This window comes from Eurosta solidaginis, chromosome 4, assembly GCF_040869045.1.
Source record: "Eurosta solidaginis isolate ZX-2024a chromosome 4, ASM4086904v1, whole genome shotgun sequence".
Lineage (NCBI taxonomy): Eukaryota > Metazoa > Arthropoda > Insecta > Diptera > Tephritidae > Eurosta > Eurosta solidaginis.
Genome location: NC_090322.1, coordinates 255,470,242 through 255,489,663, shown reverse-complemented (window position 1 = coordinate 255,489,663; position 19,422 = coordinate 255,470,242). Strand labels below are relative to the sequence as shown.

The 19,422-nt window shown below is 37.6% G+C and overlaps 2 protein-coding genes across 8 annotated transcripts in view; one reads left to right on the top strand and one right to left on the bottom strand.

The window, feature by feature from the left end:
- The window catches only part of LOC137251358 (uncharacterized), a 457,851-nt gene that overhangs the window by 371,999 nt on the left and 66,430 nt on the right, over nt 1-19,422 (top strand). The window contains exon 1 of one of the 7 annotated variants that reach the window (XM_067785795.1): nt 3,938-3,960. The exons of the other annotated variants lie outside the window; for them this stretch is intronic. The gene's annotated coding sequence lies outside the window, so the exon portion shown is untranslated. Of the gene's footprint in view, nt 1-3,937; nt 3,961-19,422 lie in introns of those variants that run through there. 7 annotated transcript variants of the gene reach the window in all.
- Nucleotides 1-19,422, bottom strand: part of ppk23 (pickpocket 23) — a 589,427-nt gene that overhangs the window by 522,908 nt on the left and 47,097 nt on the right. The gene's annotated exons all lie outside the window — the stretch shown is intronic.

Genomic DNA, 19,422 nt, shown 5'->3' with positions numbered 1-19,422 from the left:
TTTATTGTATACGCATGCAACTGATACAACAACAACATAAGCAAATAGCGATTTACAATGCAATATATTTATAGCAACAACAACAAAGCAACAGCGCAACGCTAGCAGGAAGCATGAGGAAAAGAGTCAATTACAAAGGATGGCACCAACAGCAGAATTTGCTACAATAAAATATCATGAAAAAGAAAAAAACTAAATAAATAAGGGAAAAATTAAAAAAATTATGAACATAAAAATCCAACAACAAAGCAAAAAGCAGGCATAAGTAGTCGAGTACAAAAGATAAGACGTCGAGTGTGTACTGTGGATCAAACAAGTTAATAAAAACTTCTGCATAGTTTGGTATTCTTGGGAGCCTTGTTTCCAGGTCAGAGAATCTAAAAATAGGTCTTCTTCGCTAAAATTTGTACAAAACAAAAAGTTTGTTATCTCTTTCTTTCTCTGATATATGAAATGTATGGGATGCTAGCACTTTGGCTATGTATTCGTTGTTTTTCTTCTTGTAGCAGGGCGCAATCCCAACCGAAAAAGGTGCATTAAAGACCACTATGGGTTAAGGGGTAATAACATTGCTGCAGGGACAAGCTGTCTTAAGAGGCGACACAGTCTCGAAGGTCTAAGTTGTCCAAAAACTGTGCTCAAGACAGCTGTAGCTAGTACCAGAAGATCCTGGTACGAGAGCGTGCCGTATCTCTATTCGGCAAAATGTATAAAAACAACAACAGGTGTATACATTTTTTAGTCGCTAGCAGGTTCAGCCAAGAAACGAGCAGCGTACACAAGATTTGCCCCTCCCCCCCCCCCCCCCAAACTACACCAGACGAGCAGAAACCTTAACTGAAACTTCATTCCATCTTAATCTTTATATATATATATAAAATTCGTGTCACATTGTTTGTCGACGATGAACTCCGCAACTATTTAACCGATTTTAATAAAATTTGCACACCGTATGCAGCTTGATCCAACTTGAAAGATAGGATAGCGCTCCTGTGAAGTTTCTTCCCGGAAAGTGGACCAGGCACCTATCTACACTATATAAAAAGAAAGGCTAAACTGTGTGATAGTTGGTCGCCGGTGTTTGAAGAGATGCGGTGGCAAATTTTATTCAAACTTTCACATAAGTTGCGTATACCTCACGCGGTGGTTTGCACATGGTCAAAACGTGGACCCGGGTACCCCCAGAATGAGTTTTTAGAATATGGATATCAAATGAAAGCTGTTGATGAGCGCTTTAGTAGGGAGTAATTTCCATACCCCTGGGTGACTAGGATCTCCAGATATAGGCCAAAACGTGGACCCGGATACCCCTAGAATGTGTATGTAATATGGATATCAAATGAAAGCTGTTGGTGATGCAAAGCCGAAATAAAAACATGAATTAATAATACCCACATACATATTTACATACGTCCTATTCGATTTGCCTGAAATTTGGTATATAAATTTGCCTATATTAGTATTTACGATCCTTTTTTCCGGGGAGTAGACCAGAGACGGACTGAGACTAGGATTAGGACTAGGACTGGGACTGAGACTCGGAGTGGGACTGAGACTGGAACAAAATACATACCACCCTCTGGGAATGGCAATAAGAGATGCAGAAGAATTAGCAGAAGTTAATAGAAGAGAAAAGAGAGAAGCAGACTGACAGAGATAGAATGAGACGGAGATGGAGATAGATGAAGGGAAAAAAACTGAGGGAAGAGTGAATAAAAGTATTAGGAAAAAGTGAAGAGGGGGAGGGCAGTGTTAGACAGAAAAAGCTTATTAAAATGTATGCAGATAGACCAAATTTAGGACAGAACAAAGTTTGCCGGGTCTGCTAGTTTATGATAAAATTAAAGCAGATTTTTGATTGCCGAAAAGCACATTTGATGAAAAGGCCTTATAACTAATCCTAGCCAAGACGGAGGAAGCTTACAAAAAATGCTCAGCCGTCTCAAAGTCCTATAGGCAAGAAAAACATGTTGGGCTGTCATGTTTCGTGATCACAGTCACGTCGTTAAGTGATCCGCCAGCAATCTCAAGCAATTTTAAGAAATGGGCGTGGCATCGCCCCTATTATGACTAAGCAATTTTCTATGTTTCGGGAGCCATAACTCGAAGAAAAATTAACGGATCGTAATAAAATTGGGTACACAAATTTTCCATATAACAGGAAATATTTATAGAAAAAATGGACGAGACGGTTAAAGACCACGCCCAATTTTATATAAAAGATTTTTAAAAGGGTCGTAGACGAAAATAATAAGCTATATCTTAGCGAAAAAGAGCTTTGAATCAATGATATTTCACTTATCAAGTTTTATTGTAAGAGGAAGTGGGGAGACATTTTTTTTAAACGGACGGTGCCACGTGTTATGTAGAAAAGTAATTTATCTGAAATGAAATGTACAATTGAAGCTCACGCTGAGTATGTAATGTTCGGTTACACCCGAACTTAGACACCTTTACTTGTTTTTACCTACAAATTTGCTGGATGGGACCTACTTGTTTTATGCCGACTCCGAACGGCATCTGCAAGGCGGATGAATTTTCACTGAGAGCTTTTCACGGCAGAAATACACTCGGAGTGCTTGCCAAACACTGCCGAGGGGCGACCCCGCTTGGAAAATTTTTCTTCTAATTGAAAAAACTTGTTTCTATAATTTTTGATTTAGCTTTGCCTGGGCGGGAACCCAGGATCTCCGGTGTGGTAGGCGGAGCACGCTACCATCACAACACGGCGGCCGCCAGCGTGTTATATTGGCACCCACTTTTAGTCACAACTTACATTGTTGTTGTTGTTGGAGCGATAAGGACACTTCACGAAAGTTTTCGCGACTGTTATCGATGTTGATGGTCCTTTGCCGGATATAGATCCAGTATGTACGGGTAACAAGCACCATTAAATTACTAGCGCGACACATTTAACCCTCTAGGTCACCGCTACGAGATGTCTCCTTATGACACCTGAACATCATCTACAACCTGAGGCCGAACAACTTCACGTAAATGAGAGGAGTGAAATGCTTAACCAACAATTTCTGTTAAATTCCCATAAACCTGGTAATCCTCAGAGACAACATAAGGGCCTTTAGCATAATCGTCAAGGTGAATGTGTAGTGACACCAGATAACAATAATAACGCAACCTAACCAGCATGAAATTGACCTAGACGTGCATAGCAAATGCAATCTAAGTACCATAACTCAAGTGACATTCAGGCTCGCAAAACAAGCATTCGAGTTGCGGCGCTGTATCGTCAGAAGCAAAATGTTTCTGCAATGCAACCAATTCGCAAGGTAAGATACTTAGGAGCGGGGTAATGGAAGCTTCACAACTGTTATTCCCTTCAGAGAGACTTAACTATGGCAGTGAGCACTTTCAGTGGTCCACGCATGAACCGAAGTTGGATGGAAGCTCGACGTAAGCCGCACGATCACTGTTGCATCTTCCAAGCAGACGTTATCGCGATTAAGGATGTGATGTATGCAATTATGTATATCCAAAGCTATTAAATATGACGATAAGGATGTTAAACAGCCTCAGATAATCTAACAGCTAATGAAGTTTAGAACGTAACCTCAAGATATACATTCTTTGCTAACTTTGGAATTTTATATGGTTTCAAAACTCGAACTCCGTAATTTAATGAAAAATCTAAAAACATTTGCTTTTACCCCAGAAAGAATGCCAATATCCCACTGTACACTTTTCGAAGTGCGGTAAATAAAATGAAATGTGGCAAAGAATGTTTTAAATGGAAATTATTTTTTTGCCTTTGATTCGAAAATTTGATATGAACTTGGCATGTTGGCATGTTGTTGCTGCTGCAACTTTAGTTGGTATCAATTTGGTCGATCGGTCGGTCGCTCGGTCGTTCAGTTCTGTTGGTCGATAACAATGGCATCAAAGTCATAGCATACGTAAGAACTGGAGTGCGTGTGTGTATGCGTTGGCAGCTGCCGTAACCCAGTAATAAATTTTTTACTTAAGTTATAAAATTTGATTGGAATAGTTGGTTGGGAACGTGATCGGTTGTTAAGCACTCGGTTAGATGACGGGAGTTCAGTTTCTCACAAATCGTGTCAAAGTTAGTGACGATGTTACTTTAGTGCTAAATTTCGAATGATGGGAATAACAATAACACACGCGTGAGGCTTGGAGCATCAGCGTGTGTTATTTGAAATTTTACCCATAAATTGGTTTTAAGCGAGCTTGGCTCAGAGGTGTGAATTCACGGAATGAAATTAAGGGTCGACGACGTGGCACTTTGCGCCGCACTAACTTACATTCACAGTCATCACTTCATAATACCACAAATTTCATAAAGGAATTTAGGTTTACTGTCACTTACTGACGTGAATGAATGCTCTTCTATGATAAGAATTTTGGTTCACACGAGAAGAAATGACTCGTTACATAATTTTCCCCGTAGTGTATGGAGCATGGGAAAGGGTGACAATTAAAAATATCAATGTAGGTGGCTTCCCAATCCTCAATGTATCGAAAGGCAGAAGCACGTAGGAAAAAAGATTTTATAAAGCAATACGATAGCTCGGCGATTGCTTGAATCGCGAAGCCAAGAGGATCTCGTAAACAAAAATATAGAAGAGCATGAAGTAGAACAATGTAAAGATACAGACCAATCCTACTGCTATACAGGTCTGACTTGGAAATTGATACGGCCGTCTCGCAAGCGCAGAGCGGATATCTCTTCAGACAGACCTCTTCGCCTGCAACCAACGTAAGAACTATGCATGTAAAGGCGATTTATACACGACCACAGACTCTTAAGCAAGTATTTACAAAAATCACATGCCTTCAGGACGGAGCTCGTATTCTACAATACTCTTGCCCTAGCTTCACTCAGCCTAATGATAGCGGTTACACCGATCGTGGCAGCTGGGATTCAAGGAGTTGTGTAGCCAAAATACTTTGAGCGGTTGTCAGCGCTTCTCCAACCAAGTTGTCTATTTTACCTACTCTTGGCAACCCCAAGTTCCTAACTGAAGCAGGAATTGAATGAACTCGAAGGCTCATATCAAATTGTTTCCACGATTGTCGGGCTAGCACGTTAATGATGCTATTTTCCAGAACGTACCAGATCAATAACGGGAAAAGGACCATCAACACCGATAAAACTCCGCAAAACATTTGGTGAGTGTTTTTATCGGTACAAAAATAGGAAGAAGAACACCATGGTTTAAACCGGCGAGCGCTTAGAACTTTGCGCGCCGTAAAAATTAACCCTTTTACTTATTCGAGGGGAACATGAGCATTAAAAAAACAAGTAAGGAAGGTTAAGTTCGGGTGTAACCAAACATTACATACTCAGTTGAGAGCTATGGTGACAACATAAGGGAAAATAACCATGTAGGAAAATGAACCGAGGGAAGCACTGGAATGTGTTTGTATGACATGTGTATCAAACGAAAGGCATTAAGGAGTATTTTATGAGGGAGTGGACCAAAGTTCTATAGGTGGACGCCATTTAGGGATATCGCCATAAAGGTGGATCAGGGTTGACTCTAGAATTTGTTTGTACGATATGGGTATCAAACGAAAGGTGTTAATGAGTATTTTAAAAGGGAGTGGGCCTACGTTCTATAAGTGGTCGCCTATTCGAGATATCGCCATAAAGGTGGACCAGGGATGGCTCTAGAATGTGTTTGTACGATATTGGTATCAAATTAAAGGTATTAATGAGAGTTTTAAAAGGGAGTGGTGGTAGTTGTATGTGTGAAGGCGTTTTCGAGATATCGACCAAAATGTGGACCAGGGTGACCCAGAACATCATCTGTCGGGTACCGCTAATTTATTTATATATGTAATACCACGAACAGTATTCCTGCCAAGATTCCGAGGGCTTTTGCTTTCGCCTTACAGAACTTTTTCATTTTCTTCTACTTAATATGGTAGGTGTCACAACCATTTTACTAAGTTTTTTCTAAAGTTATATTTCGCGTCAATAAACCAATCCAATTACCTTACCATATTTCATACCTTTTTTCGTATTTGGTATAGAATTATGGCATTTTTTTAATTCTTCGTAATTTTCGATATCGAAAAAGTGGGCGTGGTCATAGCCGGATTTTGTTCATTTTTTATACCAAGATAAAGTGAGTTCAGATAAGTACGTGAACTAAGTTCAGTAAAGATATGTCGATTTTTGCTCAAGTTATCGTGTTAACGGCCGAGCGGAAGGACAGACGGACGACTGTGTATAAAAACTGGGCGTGGCTTCAACTGATTTCGCCCATTTTCACAGAAAACAGTTAACGTCATAAAATCTATACCCCTACTAAATTTCAAAAGGATTGGTAAATTTTTATTCGACTTATGGTATTAAAAGTATCCTAGACAAATTAAATGAAAAGGGGCGGAGCCACACCCATTTTGAAATTTTCTTTTATTTTTGTATTTTGTTGCACCATATCATTACTGAAGTTGAATGTTGACATAATTTACTTATATACTGTAAAGATATAAAATTTTTTGTTAAACTTTTACTTCAAAAAAAAATTTTTTTAAAGTGGGCGTGGTCCTTCTCCGATTTTGCAAATTTTTATTAAGCGTACATATAGTAATAGGCGTAACGTTCCTGCCAAATTTCATCATGATATCTTCAACGACTGTCAAATTACAGCTTGCAAAATTTTAAATTACCTTCTTTTAAATGTGAGCGGTGCCACGCCCATTGTCCAAAATTTTACTAGTTTTCTATTCTGCGTCATAAGTTCAACTCACTTACCAAGTTTCATCGCTTTATCTGTCTTTTGTAATGAATTATTGCACTTTTTCGATTTTTCGAAATTTTCGATATCGAAAAAGTAGGCGTGGTTATATTCCGATGTCGTTCATTTTAAATAGCGATCTGAGATGAGTGCTCAGGAACCTACATACCAAATTTCATCAAGATACCTCAAAATTTACTCAAGATATCGTGTTAACGGACGGACGGACGGACGGACATGGATCAATCAAATTTTTTTTCGATCCTGATGATTTTGATATATGGAAGTCTATGTCTATCTCGATTCCTTTATACCTGTACAACCAACCGTTATCCAATTAAACTTAATATACTCTGTGAGCTCTGCTCCACTGAGTATAATAATGCAAAGCTGTTGCAACATAGTACTCGAGAGGTTCCGCTCTAGCCAGCAAAAGTTGGCACTTCATCATCAATGCTTTGTCAATGTCGATGCTAGTGTGTCATACACATATGGGCGGGAATTGCAACGATGTTTTAGAGACGCTTGTGTGGGCTCCCTTCTGCTGTCGAAGGAAGCAACTTCTGACGAAGGACAACACGCAATCACCGCTAAAGATCAATTTCGAAAGCAACTGTATAATCTCTCGCACTGCCATCACCTCGCTAGCCTCCCCCCCCCCCCCCCCTGCTCTGCTGCTATCTCTCACTATCATACCGCTGCCCAGTCGAAGCCGTCCTGATAGCCGCGATTCGCCTTTCTACTAGGACCGTTCGCCGTGCACTAACAAACCGCCGGCCAACTTATTCCATCCTGATACTTCCCACTTGCTCCTAGGACCGTTTGCGTCCGCATACCGGTGCTGAGAGCAAACCGTCCCTTTAGGGATACTCATAAAATCGTTTGCAGAAACGTTGTGGACAACCAGATATCCCTCTGAAGATATTTCGTTGAAGTAAATGTTTCGAATTACTAGTCCCCAACTGTAATATTCCTGCTGTCGAAAATCCGCCTTCTCATGAGGAGCTCTACTTGACCCTGGATTGGCACGTGGTACATGAGCCTTTAACAAAACCCTCCTCATACTCCCAAAGTTCTCGGTCCGCCTTCATAACTCACTTAGAAGGGTTATTTGCAGCCCTATCGATCGTGGCGACTCCTTTGGCCCCTGTTTCTTTGATCTAGGGATTTAAGTATATTGTTGAAGCTTGCTGGTGGAGTATTTTTTAAAGCTAGTATACCGAACTAAACTGGAGTACCTTCGCATAGGTGGCACGCTTTTACGAAAGTTGTGGTATCAAATCCAAGAGACAATTTTCCACGAACATTTGTAATCTCGGTAAAAAATTTGTCCTTATCGGGGGAATGATTTAAAATTCCTTGAAAGTTTATAATTGTTTATTTTATAATTTTTTTTTGTTTTTATTTTCTATTTTCCATATATTTAGACCAGCGCTGCACAACGTCGACAGAGCTTCGAAAGCAAACGCAACTTTTTTGTAGTAGTATGTGTTTCCATTGAGAATGTTTGAGGATAGAACTTACGCACGAGATGTTTACTTCTCAGATGTCGACTGCATGACTGTTGACTGTTGTTTTTCGAAGCTCTGGGAAGCTATCGTGTACACCACTGGTTTAGACATCTTTATTCTCTAACTTAACCAATATAATTCTCCCATCACGCGCATCTACATAATCAGATAGTTTGCAAAATCCATTCAATCTGCGTTTAATATTTAAGAGAACAGAAAAAATGTTTGTGTCAAATAGTTTAACTATAAATTTTCGTGCATTGTAATATAGTTGTTGACAACAACAAAAAAAAGCTATTGGCTTGGCTTGTTGTCTCGCGTGTTACTCATAGCAACAGTGTTTGTATATTTTTTGTTAACAACATATAACAAAAACAACAACAAATATCCAAAAACCAGAGCAACAGTCAATAAAAATAACAGCTCCAACAAAATGAACAACGACAACATCAACAACAACAATGAGAATAACAAAAGCTACAACTCAATGCAATTCTCAACTTTATTGCTTTTGCAAACACAAACAATTCGCATGACGGCATGTGAATCAGTGGCGTAGTGAAGGGCAGCCAAGGGGGAGGTGGAATCTTGCCCCAGGCGCTACTGACAGGGGGGCGACAAATTGTCCGAAAACCAGAACTTCCTGGATAATTTGTATTTTTATTATAACTGATTTCTAAAAAGTATTGAATTCTGGAAAAATTTTCTAATGCATGCATATATCCGGAATACTTGCGACAGTTTGTGCAATAATTAAAATCATATATTTTTTGTCTCACGTTCAACGTTACGATGGGAATTGTTAAAAAATATTTTAACAAAAACTGTCAAACGTGAATCTGAAACACGATGGAGCGCCCGAACACAAGCGGTTAGCGTTATCGTCGATGGGCTAGAGAATGTAGTAGAACACTTAGAACAATTAGCAGAGGTCACTAACACCACAAGTGACACCAGAAGCGAAGCTACTGTTATGTTGCAAAATATACTAAGTTTTGGTTTCATAGCATAGTTCATTTATGGTATGAAATCTTAAGGATTGATCGTGTGCTGCTAAGATTACAAGACCCGGGGATGAATTTTAGAGAGGCGTATCATGATTTTAAATGATTAGCGATTGAACTATCCTATAATTCGAGACACTCTCTGTGAAGAAGCAATATAAAAAGCGAAGTGTCTTTATGAAAAATGGGATATTGATATAGTAAAACGTATAAGAAGACGCCGGAAAATGCCCGGAGAATCGGCTAGAGATGTTGGTCTTTCCGCAGAATGTGAAATTTCTCGCGTTGTGAAAAGTGTTCTCAATCGTCTCCAACAAGAAATACGTACAATATTTACACGACTAAATGACCTTAATTACAAATTTGGATTTCTCTTAGGCGTTGGAAATTTGTTAAACAAGGATAATAACGACTTAGAAGAAATTGTAAGAACTTGGGTGAATTTTATAATACAGATTTCGATGGAACAGAAATTTTTATCGAAATATGTGACTGCAAAATATTGCCTCGCAGTAGATAGGAAATTGAACCAAAACTCCGTTAGAAGTACTTACTTTTATAATCTCGTATTGAGAAGATGTTTTTCCAAACTTGCGAATGGCACTTCAAATACTCTTGACTATCTCAGTATCAATTGCTAGCTGCCAACGTTCATTCAGCAAATTAAAACTGATTTTGGCATATTTACGATCAACGATGTGTCGCCTAACATTATCAAGTGTGGAAAAAGAAAAATTTGAAATGATAAATTTTGATGATATCATTGATATATTTTCTTCCTCAAAGCCAAGCAAAATTTGCCCATAGATATTAATTTTACTAATGTATTATAATTATATTATTATTAAATATGTATTTGAGTCTACTTGTAGTTGATATCTCCAGCCCATGATAAAAATATAGGAAGGTAAAACCATTCTCTTCTCTCGGCGGTCATAATGGTTTTTCGATTTTAAAAAAAATTTTAAAACCAACGGATACAAGCAAAAATTTTAGCATATTTGACTTTTACAAATACCCGATAAAAAATAAGAGAACAGTAGATCCAAAATTTGGTATGAATTTTGTTTAGTTCGGTATTATAGTTTGTTTTATTATACTCAGTTGAGCAGAGCTCACAGAGTATATTAAGTTTGATTGGATAACGGTTGGTTGTACAGGTACAAAGAAATCGAGATAGTTATAGACTTCCATATATCAAAATCCTCAGGATCGAAAAAAAGTTTGATTGAGCCACGTCCGTCCGCCCGTTAACACGATAACTTGAGTAAATTTTGAGGTATCTTGATGAAATTTGGTATGTAGATTCCTGAGCACTCATCTCAGATCGTTATTTAAAATGAACGATATCGGACTATAAACACGCCCACTTTTTCGATATCGAAAATTTCGAAAACCCGAAAAAGTGCAATAATTCATTACCAAAGACAGGTAAAGCGATGAAACTTGGTAGGTGAGTTGAGCTTATGACGCAGAATAGAAAATTTGTAAAATTTTTTACAAAGGTCGTAGCACCGCCCACTTTTAAAAGAAGGTAATTTAAAATTTTTGCAAGCTGTAACTTGGCAGTCGTTGAAGATAAAAAAAAAAAATAAATGTAAGGCGCGATAACCTCCGAAGAGATCTAAGGCCGAGCTTCTCTTCCAATTTGCGTCGTGCTCCTCTTGATTTTTCCCTACACATTGGCCGGACGGGACCTACATGTTTTATGCCGACTCCGAACGGCATCTGCAAGGCAGATGAGTTTTCACTGAGAGCTTTTCATGGCAGAAATACAATCGGAGCGCTTGCCAGACACTGCCGAGGGGCGACCCCGCTTAGAAAAATTTTCTTCTAATTGAAAAATCTTATTTCTAAAGTTTTGATGTTGCTTTGCCCGGGAGTTGAACCCAGGGCATACGGTGTGATAGGCGGAGCACGCTACCATCACACCACGGTGGCCGCAGTCGTTGAAGATATCATGATGAAATTTGGCAGGAACGTTACTCTTATTACCATATGTACGCTTAATAAAAATTAGCATAATCGGAGAAGGACCACGCCCACTTAAAAAAAAAATTTTTTTAAAGTAAAATTTTAACAAAAAATTTAATATCTTTACAGTATATAAGTAAATTATGTCAACATTCAACTCCAGTAATGATATGGTGCAAAAAAATACAAAAAAAAGAAAATTTCAAAATGGGCGTGGCGCCGCCCTTTTTCATTTAATTTGTCTAGGATACTTTTAATGCCATAAGTCGAAAAGTGAAATTCGGTAGGGGCATAGATTTTATGACGTTAACTGCTTTCTGTGGAAATGGGCGAAATCGGTTGAAGCCACGCCCAGTTTTTATACACAGACGTCCGTCTGTCCTTCCGCATGGCCGATAACACGATAACTTGAGCAAAAATCGACATATCTTTACTGAACTTAGTTCACGTACTTATCTGAACTCACTTTATCTTGGTATAAAAAATGAACGAAATCCGACTATGACCACGCCCACTTTGAAATCTTGGCAGGTATTACATATATAAATAAATTAGCGGTATCCAACATGTTCTGGGTGACCCTGGTCCACATTTTTGTCGATATCTGGAAAACGCCTTCACATATACAACTACCACCACTCCCTTTTAAAACTCTCATTAATACCTTTAATTTGATACCAATATCGTACAAACATATTCTAGAGTCACCCTGGTCCACCTTTGTGGCGATATCTCGAAAAGGCGACCACCTATACAACTACCACCACTCCCCTTTAAAACCCTCATTAATACCTTTAATTTGATACCCATATCGTACAAACACATTCTAGAGTCACCCCTGGTCCACCTTTATTGCGATATTTCGAAACGGCGGCCACCTATAGAACTAAGGCCCACTCCCTTTTAAAATACACATTAACACCTTTCGTTTGATACCCATATTGTACAAACGTATTCTAGAGTCACCCCTGGTCCACCATTATGGCGATATCTCGAAAAGGCGACCACCTATACAACTACCACCACTCCCTTTTGAAACCCTCATTAATACCTTTAATTTGATACCCATATCGTACAAACACATTCTAGGGTCACCCCTGGTCCACCTTTATGGCGATATTTCGAAACGGCGTCCACCTATAGAACTAAGGCCCACTCCCTTTTAAAATACTCGTTAACACCTTTCGTTTGATACCCATATTGTACAAACGTATGCTAGAGTCACCCCTGGTCCACCTTTATGGCGATATCTCGAAAAGGCGACCACCTATACAACTACCACCACTCCCTTTTAAAACCCTCATTAATACCTTTAATTTGATACTTGATACCCATATCGTACAAACAAATTCTAGGGTCACCCCTGGTCCACGTTTATGGAGATATCTCGAAACGGCGTCCACCTATGGAATTAAGGATTACTGCCTTTTAAAATACTCATTAATACCTTTCATTTGATTCCCATATCGTACAAAGAAATTTTAGATTCATCCCTGGTCCACCTTTATGGCGATATCCCTAAATGGCGTCCACCTATAGAACTATGGCCCACACCCTCATAAAATACTCTTTAATGCCTTTCATTTGATACCCATGTCATACAAACACATTCCAGGGTTACCCTAGGTTCATTTTCTTACATGGGGATTTTCCCTTATTTTGTCTCCGAAGCTCTCAACTGAGTATGTAATGTTCGGTTACACCCGAACTTAACCTTCCTTACTTGTTTTTTTTTTTTTTTTAATTTTTACGATTTAACCATGCATGGTTATAATTTGCTCATACCAGTATCCAGCTTACTTTCATCATTAGAGATTTTGAAGTTCTTCGCAGCTGGACGATTCAATTAGTCCAACTGGGGGATATTAATTTGTGGATGGTCAATTTTTCCGACACTTTTTTTTCCCACTTTGGCTATAAGTGGGACATTCCGATTTTGTTTTAATGACATGCAGAGAGCAGTGCAAATATATTCATTTTCCTGTCCTGTTTCCGCCAAAAAAATATTTTCCCCAGGCGCAAGAAAGCCTCAACACGCCACTGATGTTAATGTATGCATGTGTGTGCGTGAGTGCACACGTATTTCGTTTCTACAAAATTCTTTACTTCATTCCATTATTCGTATCTGTTTTTTTTTGCAATCAATGCTGTTGCATCGATAACTTACTTATTTACTTGCAACATTCGCTTTGTCATTTCTTTTGTGTATTCTTCTCAATATAAAACGATTGCTGCTACGTACTACATACATACACACACACAGTCACTCACACTCATCTGTCCAAGTTGTAAGGCTGCACGCCTTCTTTTAACACACTGCTGCAGGCGAGGACTAAGAGATCGAACGAGAAAAATCTCTGCACAGCAGCATGCAACATTGTGTGAAGATTGAACTTGCCACAGTGATATGGAGATGGGACTCGCAACAACACTAATGCTTATAGCAGATAAAGCAGCGATGCACTGCGTGCATACAAATGTAAATTCAGTGATGTGCTTGTAAATTTGTTGTTGTTGTAACTGACATAAATATGTAAATAAATATTTCAGTCAAGTAGAACTCGTTTCGTGAATTGACCATTTTTTTGACTCCAATAACAGTAAAAGCAATCAAAAAAATCAGTGCCGTCGAATGTAAGAAGGGAACGGGAATTAGTGAAATGGAAAATTTTATTATCTTATCAGTATATATATTAAAATGGAGGGCGTTTTCCATGTAAAGGTTTGGAGCTCAAACGGGTGAGAAACTTGTGAGGGGATTTTGATTTTTATAGACGAGTTATGTACATAATTTTTATAATCAATCATTATGGTCTTGAAACCCAAAACATGGACCCGGGTATTTTTCAAATATGCATGTACAATACGGATATCAAATGAAAGCTGCTTATGAGAGCTGTCATACAAATTTTGCAATATCTCAACCCGTTCACGCGATATAGGCCAAAATGTGGTTCAGGCCTATTATATATCTTATCTTAATATATAAAAAACACGTTTCACTATATTTGAGACTAATGGACTCCTAAACTACTGAACCGATTTTGAATCTGTTTTGCACCCCGTATGTAGTTTGATCCAACTTGAAATATAGGATAGGTTATATCTCAGTATATAGTAGCAATATTATTTTATTAAAATTTTTTTTAAATGTTTATACGTAATAATAAAATATTACGTATGCGCAGTATTTTCAGGTGGTGCGAATATACTTCCGTGTAATTGGTTGGTGTTTAATTAAACAACGTGCTTATCAGTAAAAAATATTGTAGCGAATGATATCAAGTATAGCACATCACCAGGCCCGCCGAGATGGTGGGCGGGGGCCGGAATACCCCTAGAAGTGAGTGCTTTAGTACAGAGTAATATATTATCCAGAGACGGACTGGGACTGGGATTAGGACTAAGAATGGGACTGAGACTCGGATTGGGACTGGGACTGGGAGTGGAATAAAATACATACCACCTTCTGGGACAGGCAATACGGGATGCAGAAGAATGAGAAGGAATTGAGAGAAGAGAAAAGAGAAGAGAGGGAAGGAATTGAGAAAGAGATAGAATGAGACCAAGATGGAGATAGATGAAGCGAAAAAGAGATAGAATGAGACGAAGATGGAGATAGGTGAAGCGAAAAAGACGGAGGGAGGAGTGAATAAAAGGATTAGGAGAAAGTGAGGAGGGAGGAGGGCAGATTCAGACGGAAAAAGCTTATTAAAATGTATGCAGATAGGCCAAACTTGGGGCGGGACAACGTCTGTCGGGTCTTCTAATATACATATAAAATTTTCGTGTCACAATGTTTGTGGTTGAACTCCTTCGAAACGCTTCGACCGATTCTCATGAAATTTAGTAGGTATGTGTATTGACTAGGTCTAAGAATCGAGTCTTATCCATTTTTCATATCCCTAATTTGTTTTTTTTTATAAAATTTTTTCGTTGTAATTTTTTATGAAACAGCATTCAAAAATACTTACAGCTCTTTTGGACTGGCACTGGAAATAAGGGATGGAGAGGAAAAAAACTAGGCAGAAGAAAAACGAGGGAAGAAGAAAGAGACTGAGAAAGAGATAGAGTTATACTTAGACGAAAATATAGATATAGGTATAGGCGGCGAGGGAGGAGAAGAGTGATATAAATCAATTTTAGTTGACTGATTAATTTTAATCTTTCAAATGTGTTAATCTTTAGATAGTTTTAATTGACTATGAGCCGATTTCACCAACTCGACTTAGGCTAAAACTTAGTTGCAACTTAAGTTAGCCCAGATTTGAGGCTAAGTTGTTTTTCGGTTTCACCAACTTAGCTACTAAACTCATTTGACATACAAAAACCCTATCAGCTGTTTTATAAATAGTAGTATTTTTGGCTACGGTTTTATTACACCCCACTCAGTGAATTTGAAATATTGTCAGTTAGGGTTGTCAGTTGCTTATAATATCGGGGTTGCTATATTTGCATAATGAAATAAGTATAAATACTGCGATTTAATTCGACTCAAAATTTGTACTGCAGCAACACTGTTGAAAGTCGAGAATCAGCCAGCTGACAGGTAGGCTAATTTGTGACTTAGCTAAGCATTGGTTTTAAAATATGACTTAACTAAGTTAAGTCGAGTTGGTGAAACCGGCCCTATGAATTAATAAGGATAATCTCACATATCAATAAAAGATTTAGGGGCTTGTTGGGTGATTTCATCTACAGCGTCTGACATCACCGCCATCTAAGAAATGCGATGGACAAAGAATGACAAGAAAACTATCAATAAATGTATCATTTACTAGAGTGGTCATGAAAAAAAGGGCAGTTTAGGTGTCGTATTGTGGTGGGAGAGAGACATTCTCGCAAGGTACTGATACTCACGCCCATGAAGGATCGCCTTTCCGCTATCTGAATAAAAGATACATTTTTATACTCAGCGTGCTTTGGGATATCTTGGTACATGAGCTTATCTGAACCCAGAATAGATTGGTATTGAAAATGAGAAAAATCGGATCATAACCACGCCCACTTTTTATATATATAACATTTTGGAAAACACAAAAAACCTAGTACACCTAGAATGTTGAAATTTGACGTGTGGACTGATATTGAGCCTCTTGATGAAAATTTGAAAAAATTTTTTAAAATAGGTGTGGTACCGCCCACTTGTGCTAAAATCAATTTTACAAATATTATTAATCATAAATCAAAAATCGTTAAACCTGTCGTAACAAAATTCGGCAGAGAGGTTGCCTTTACTATAAGGAATGCTTTGGAGAAAATTAACGAAGTCGCTTAAGGACCACGCCCACTTTTATATAAAAGATTTTTAAAAGGGTCGTGGACGAATAAAATAAGCTATATCTTTGCAAAAACGAGCTTTATATCAATGGTATTTCATTTCACAAGTGGAATTATAACATTAAATAGGAAAAGATTCAAATTTAAAAAAATGGGCGTGGCACCGCCCCTTTTATGACTAAGCAATTTTCTATGTTTCGGGAGCCATAACTGGAAGAAAAATTTACATATTGTAACAAAATTGGGTACATATATTTTCCTTATAGCAGGAAATATTTCTAGAAATAAAATTAAAGAAAAAAAAAGCTTTTTTAAAAATAAGCTTTTATTATTTTGGTTAATAAAATTAACTAAAAAGTAAACAATAAATTGACTCTAAAGAAATATAACACTTTATAAGTTCATTGTAAGCTTAAACGATAATTAGGCTTTTTCGTCTGCGACAAAAAAATTCTATATCGTACATAATTATATATTTTTAACTTTAAAACATTACACCTAAATTATTAAATCTTACAGTTTATATCAAAGTCCAAATTGTTCTAATAAAAAACGTGTTAAATTTTGATGGTATAATTAAGAACATTTAGGATCTCATTTTCTTGCTATCGCAATGTAACACGCTTTTATTAGAACAATTAGGACTGTGATATAAACTGTAAGCTTTAGTAATTTAGGTGTAAAGTTTTAATGTTAAAAATATATAATTATGTACGATATAGAATTTTTTTGTCGCAGACGAAAAAGCCTAATTATCGTTTAAGCTTACAATGAACTGATAAAGTGTTATATTCCTTTAGAGTCAATTTATTGTTTACTTTTTAGTTAATTTTATTAACCAAAATAATAAAAGCTTATTTTTAAAAAAGCTTTTTTTTTCTTTAATTTTATTTTTTACTTTTTAGTTCGTTTTATTAACAAGTAATAGAAGCTTGTTCTTAGAAAAGCCTTTTTCTTAAATTTAATTTAAATATGCATTTTTTTTTTAATTTTTAGTAGAGTAAAATATTGTTTAAATTAGTTACGTAAACTTTACTTAGTTATTTGTAACGTTTTTCATTCTATCCATTTCTTTTAATGCATCAACATTACAGGGTTTCTTCGAAGCCAACTTTGAACAGTCAAGTTCTTCGATTCGAATACCTGCTAAAGACCTAACTCGGCTTTTGACAGAGAGCACATATAAAATTGTGTCAAACAGGGTTAACTAACTTAAAATCATATTTTATTGTGACTTGGCCTATGTGGCGTTCAGTTTACAACTACTCATTGCAGATCTCTGCTCTGTGTGTTAAATCTGTTTTAAAGTAATAGCCGTATTTTTTTTACACGTAAACGTCTATACGCTTATAATTTATATGGACTGCTAAGCGCCAAATTTTAAATACACCTCTGAAGTTGCTGCGCATAAAATGTGTACTAATAAATTCCAATACGCATTATACGCAGATGTAACTGAAATATGTGTTTTTGTTTCACCCCCTACACTAATTCTATGTATTCTATATGTGTCCACAATTCATCGCAACTAATTTAGCTATATGTTATACACAGGCATACAACAGAGGGTCGTGTCTCCGCTTTTCGGTACACGCTGTAGCTAGTTGTTTAACCACTGCCGCAAATGGGTCTCCTAAGCATTATCTAAGCGAGGATAGGCGTTTTTTTTCACGCGCAAACGTAAACCTATACGCGTGTATAAAAAAACGGCTAATATTCCAACTTTCGCGTAGCTAAAATTCCATCGCCAAAAATCTGTAAAACAAAATCAAGTGCGCAGAAAAGTCTGCAACACTTATCGATAACAGCCTAACCGCGTTAGCGTTCGTTGTAACACAGAATTTTTACACTTTGAAAATGACGGCTGTTGTTTGCAAGGTTGCATTCCTTTGAGTGTTCGTTTTCACCATCTGGATTAAGAAAGTCATGAGCCTGGGCATTCGCGCAATTTTAGTGATGTAAATTGCATGGCGCCAGCGCCAATGCGGTGCCAGCTCAATGGTAGCTCATTGACGAAATGACTCCAAGCGAATTTTTGACGCTACTTAGTAGTGAGTGCGTAGTACATTTTACTTGCGCTATTGAGTGAAACGACTTTTGTGTGTCAGGCACGAGTTTGGTGTTATTGGTGCTACTGGCAATGATGACACTGAGCTGTTGACGGTAGCGCTGGTAGTTCAGATTTTGAATCAGAGAAAGAATTAATGACCCGTGTAAATTATTATGGCTTTAGCCGTGTAAATTATTATGGTGTATTTGTATATTTTAGATTTAATGCACAATTAATATGTGTGTGTTTGAGCGGCCAAATAATAACAGTAGTATTGCTAAAGTGCTGCTTAGTTGATGGAATGTCGCTAATTTCCTAGCGATGATCAGCAGATTGTCAATATTTCGTTCAACGGACGCGCGAAATTGCCACATCTGCTCAAATTTTCCAAGATTTTCCATTCTTGATTTAACTTAAGCTGTTATGCCAATATTTTTCAGCCAGCTTTTTTCAAATAGGTAATTTTTCCAAAAGCAAAATAAATTACAGAAAAGATTACAGAGTTAAACAGCCTTAAAAATTCAGCTATGTTGGTTATACACAGAAATACAACAGAGGGTTGTGTCTCCGCTTTTCGCAAGCGTTGAGATTCACCACGCGTGAAACGCGTGATTCACCACGTCCAAATATCACAATCCACGGATAGGTACCGGCGGGTTTGTATGGGACTTAGGCTGTTATGCCAAAGTAAATACAAATCTTTTCCGATAACTGTGTTATCGATTAATTTATCGAATTTTAACAAAGTAATATTGCATTGTCATCGGAGTTATACATGTGTGCAAAATTTCAGCTCAATCGGACACCGGGAAGTGTATCAAATTTAACTTGCAAGATTCCATTACAGACAACAAAAGTGAAACTAAATAAAAGCTTATAAA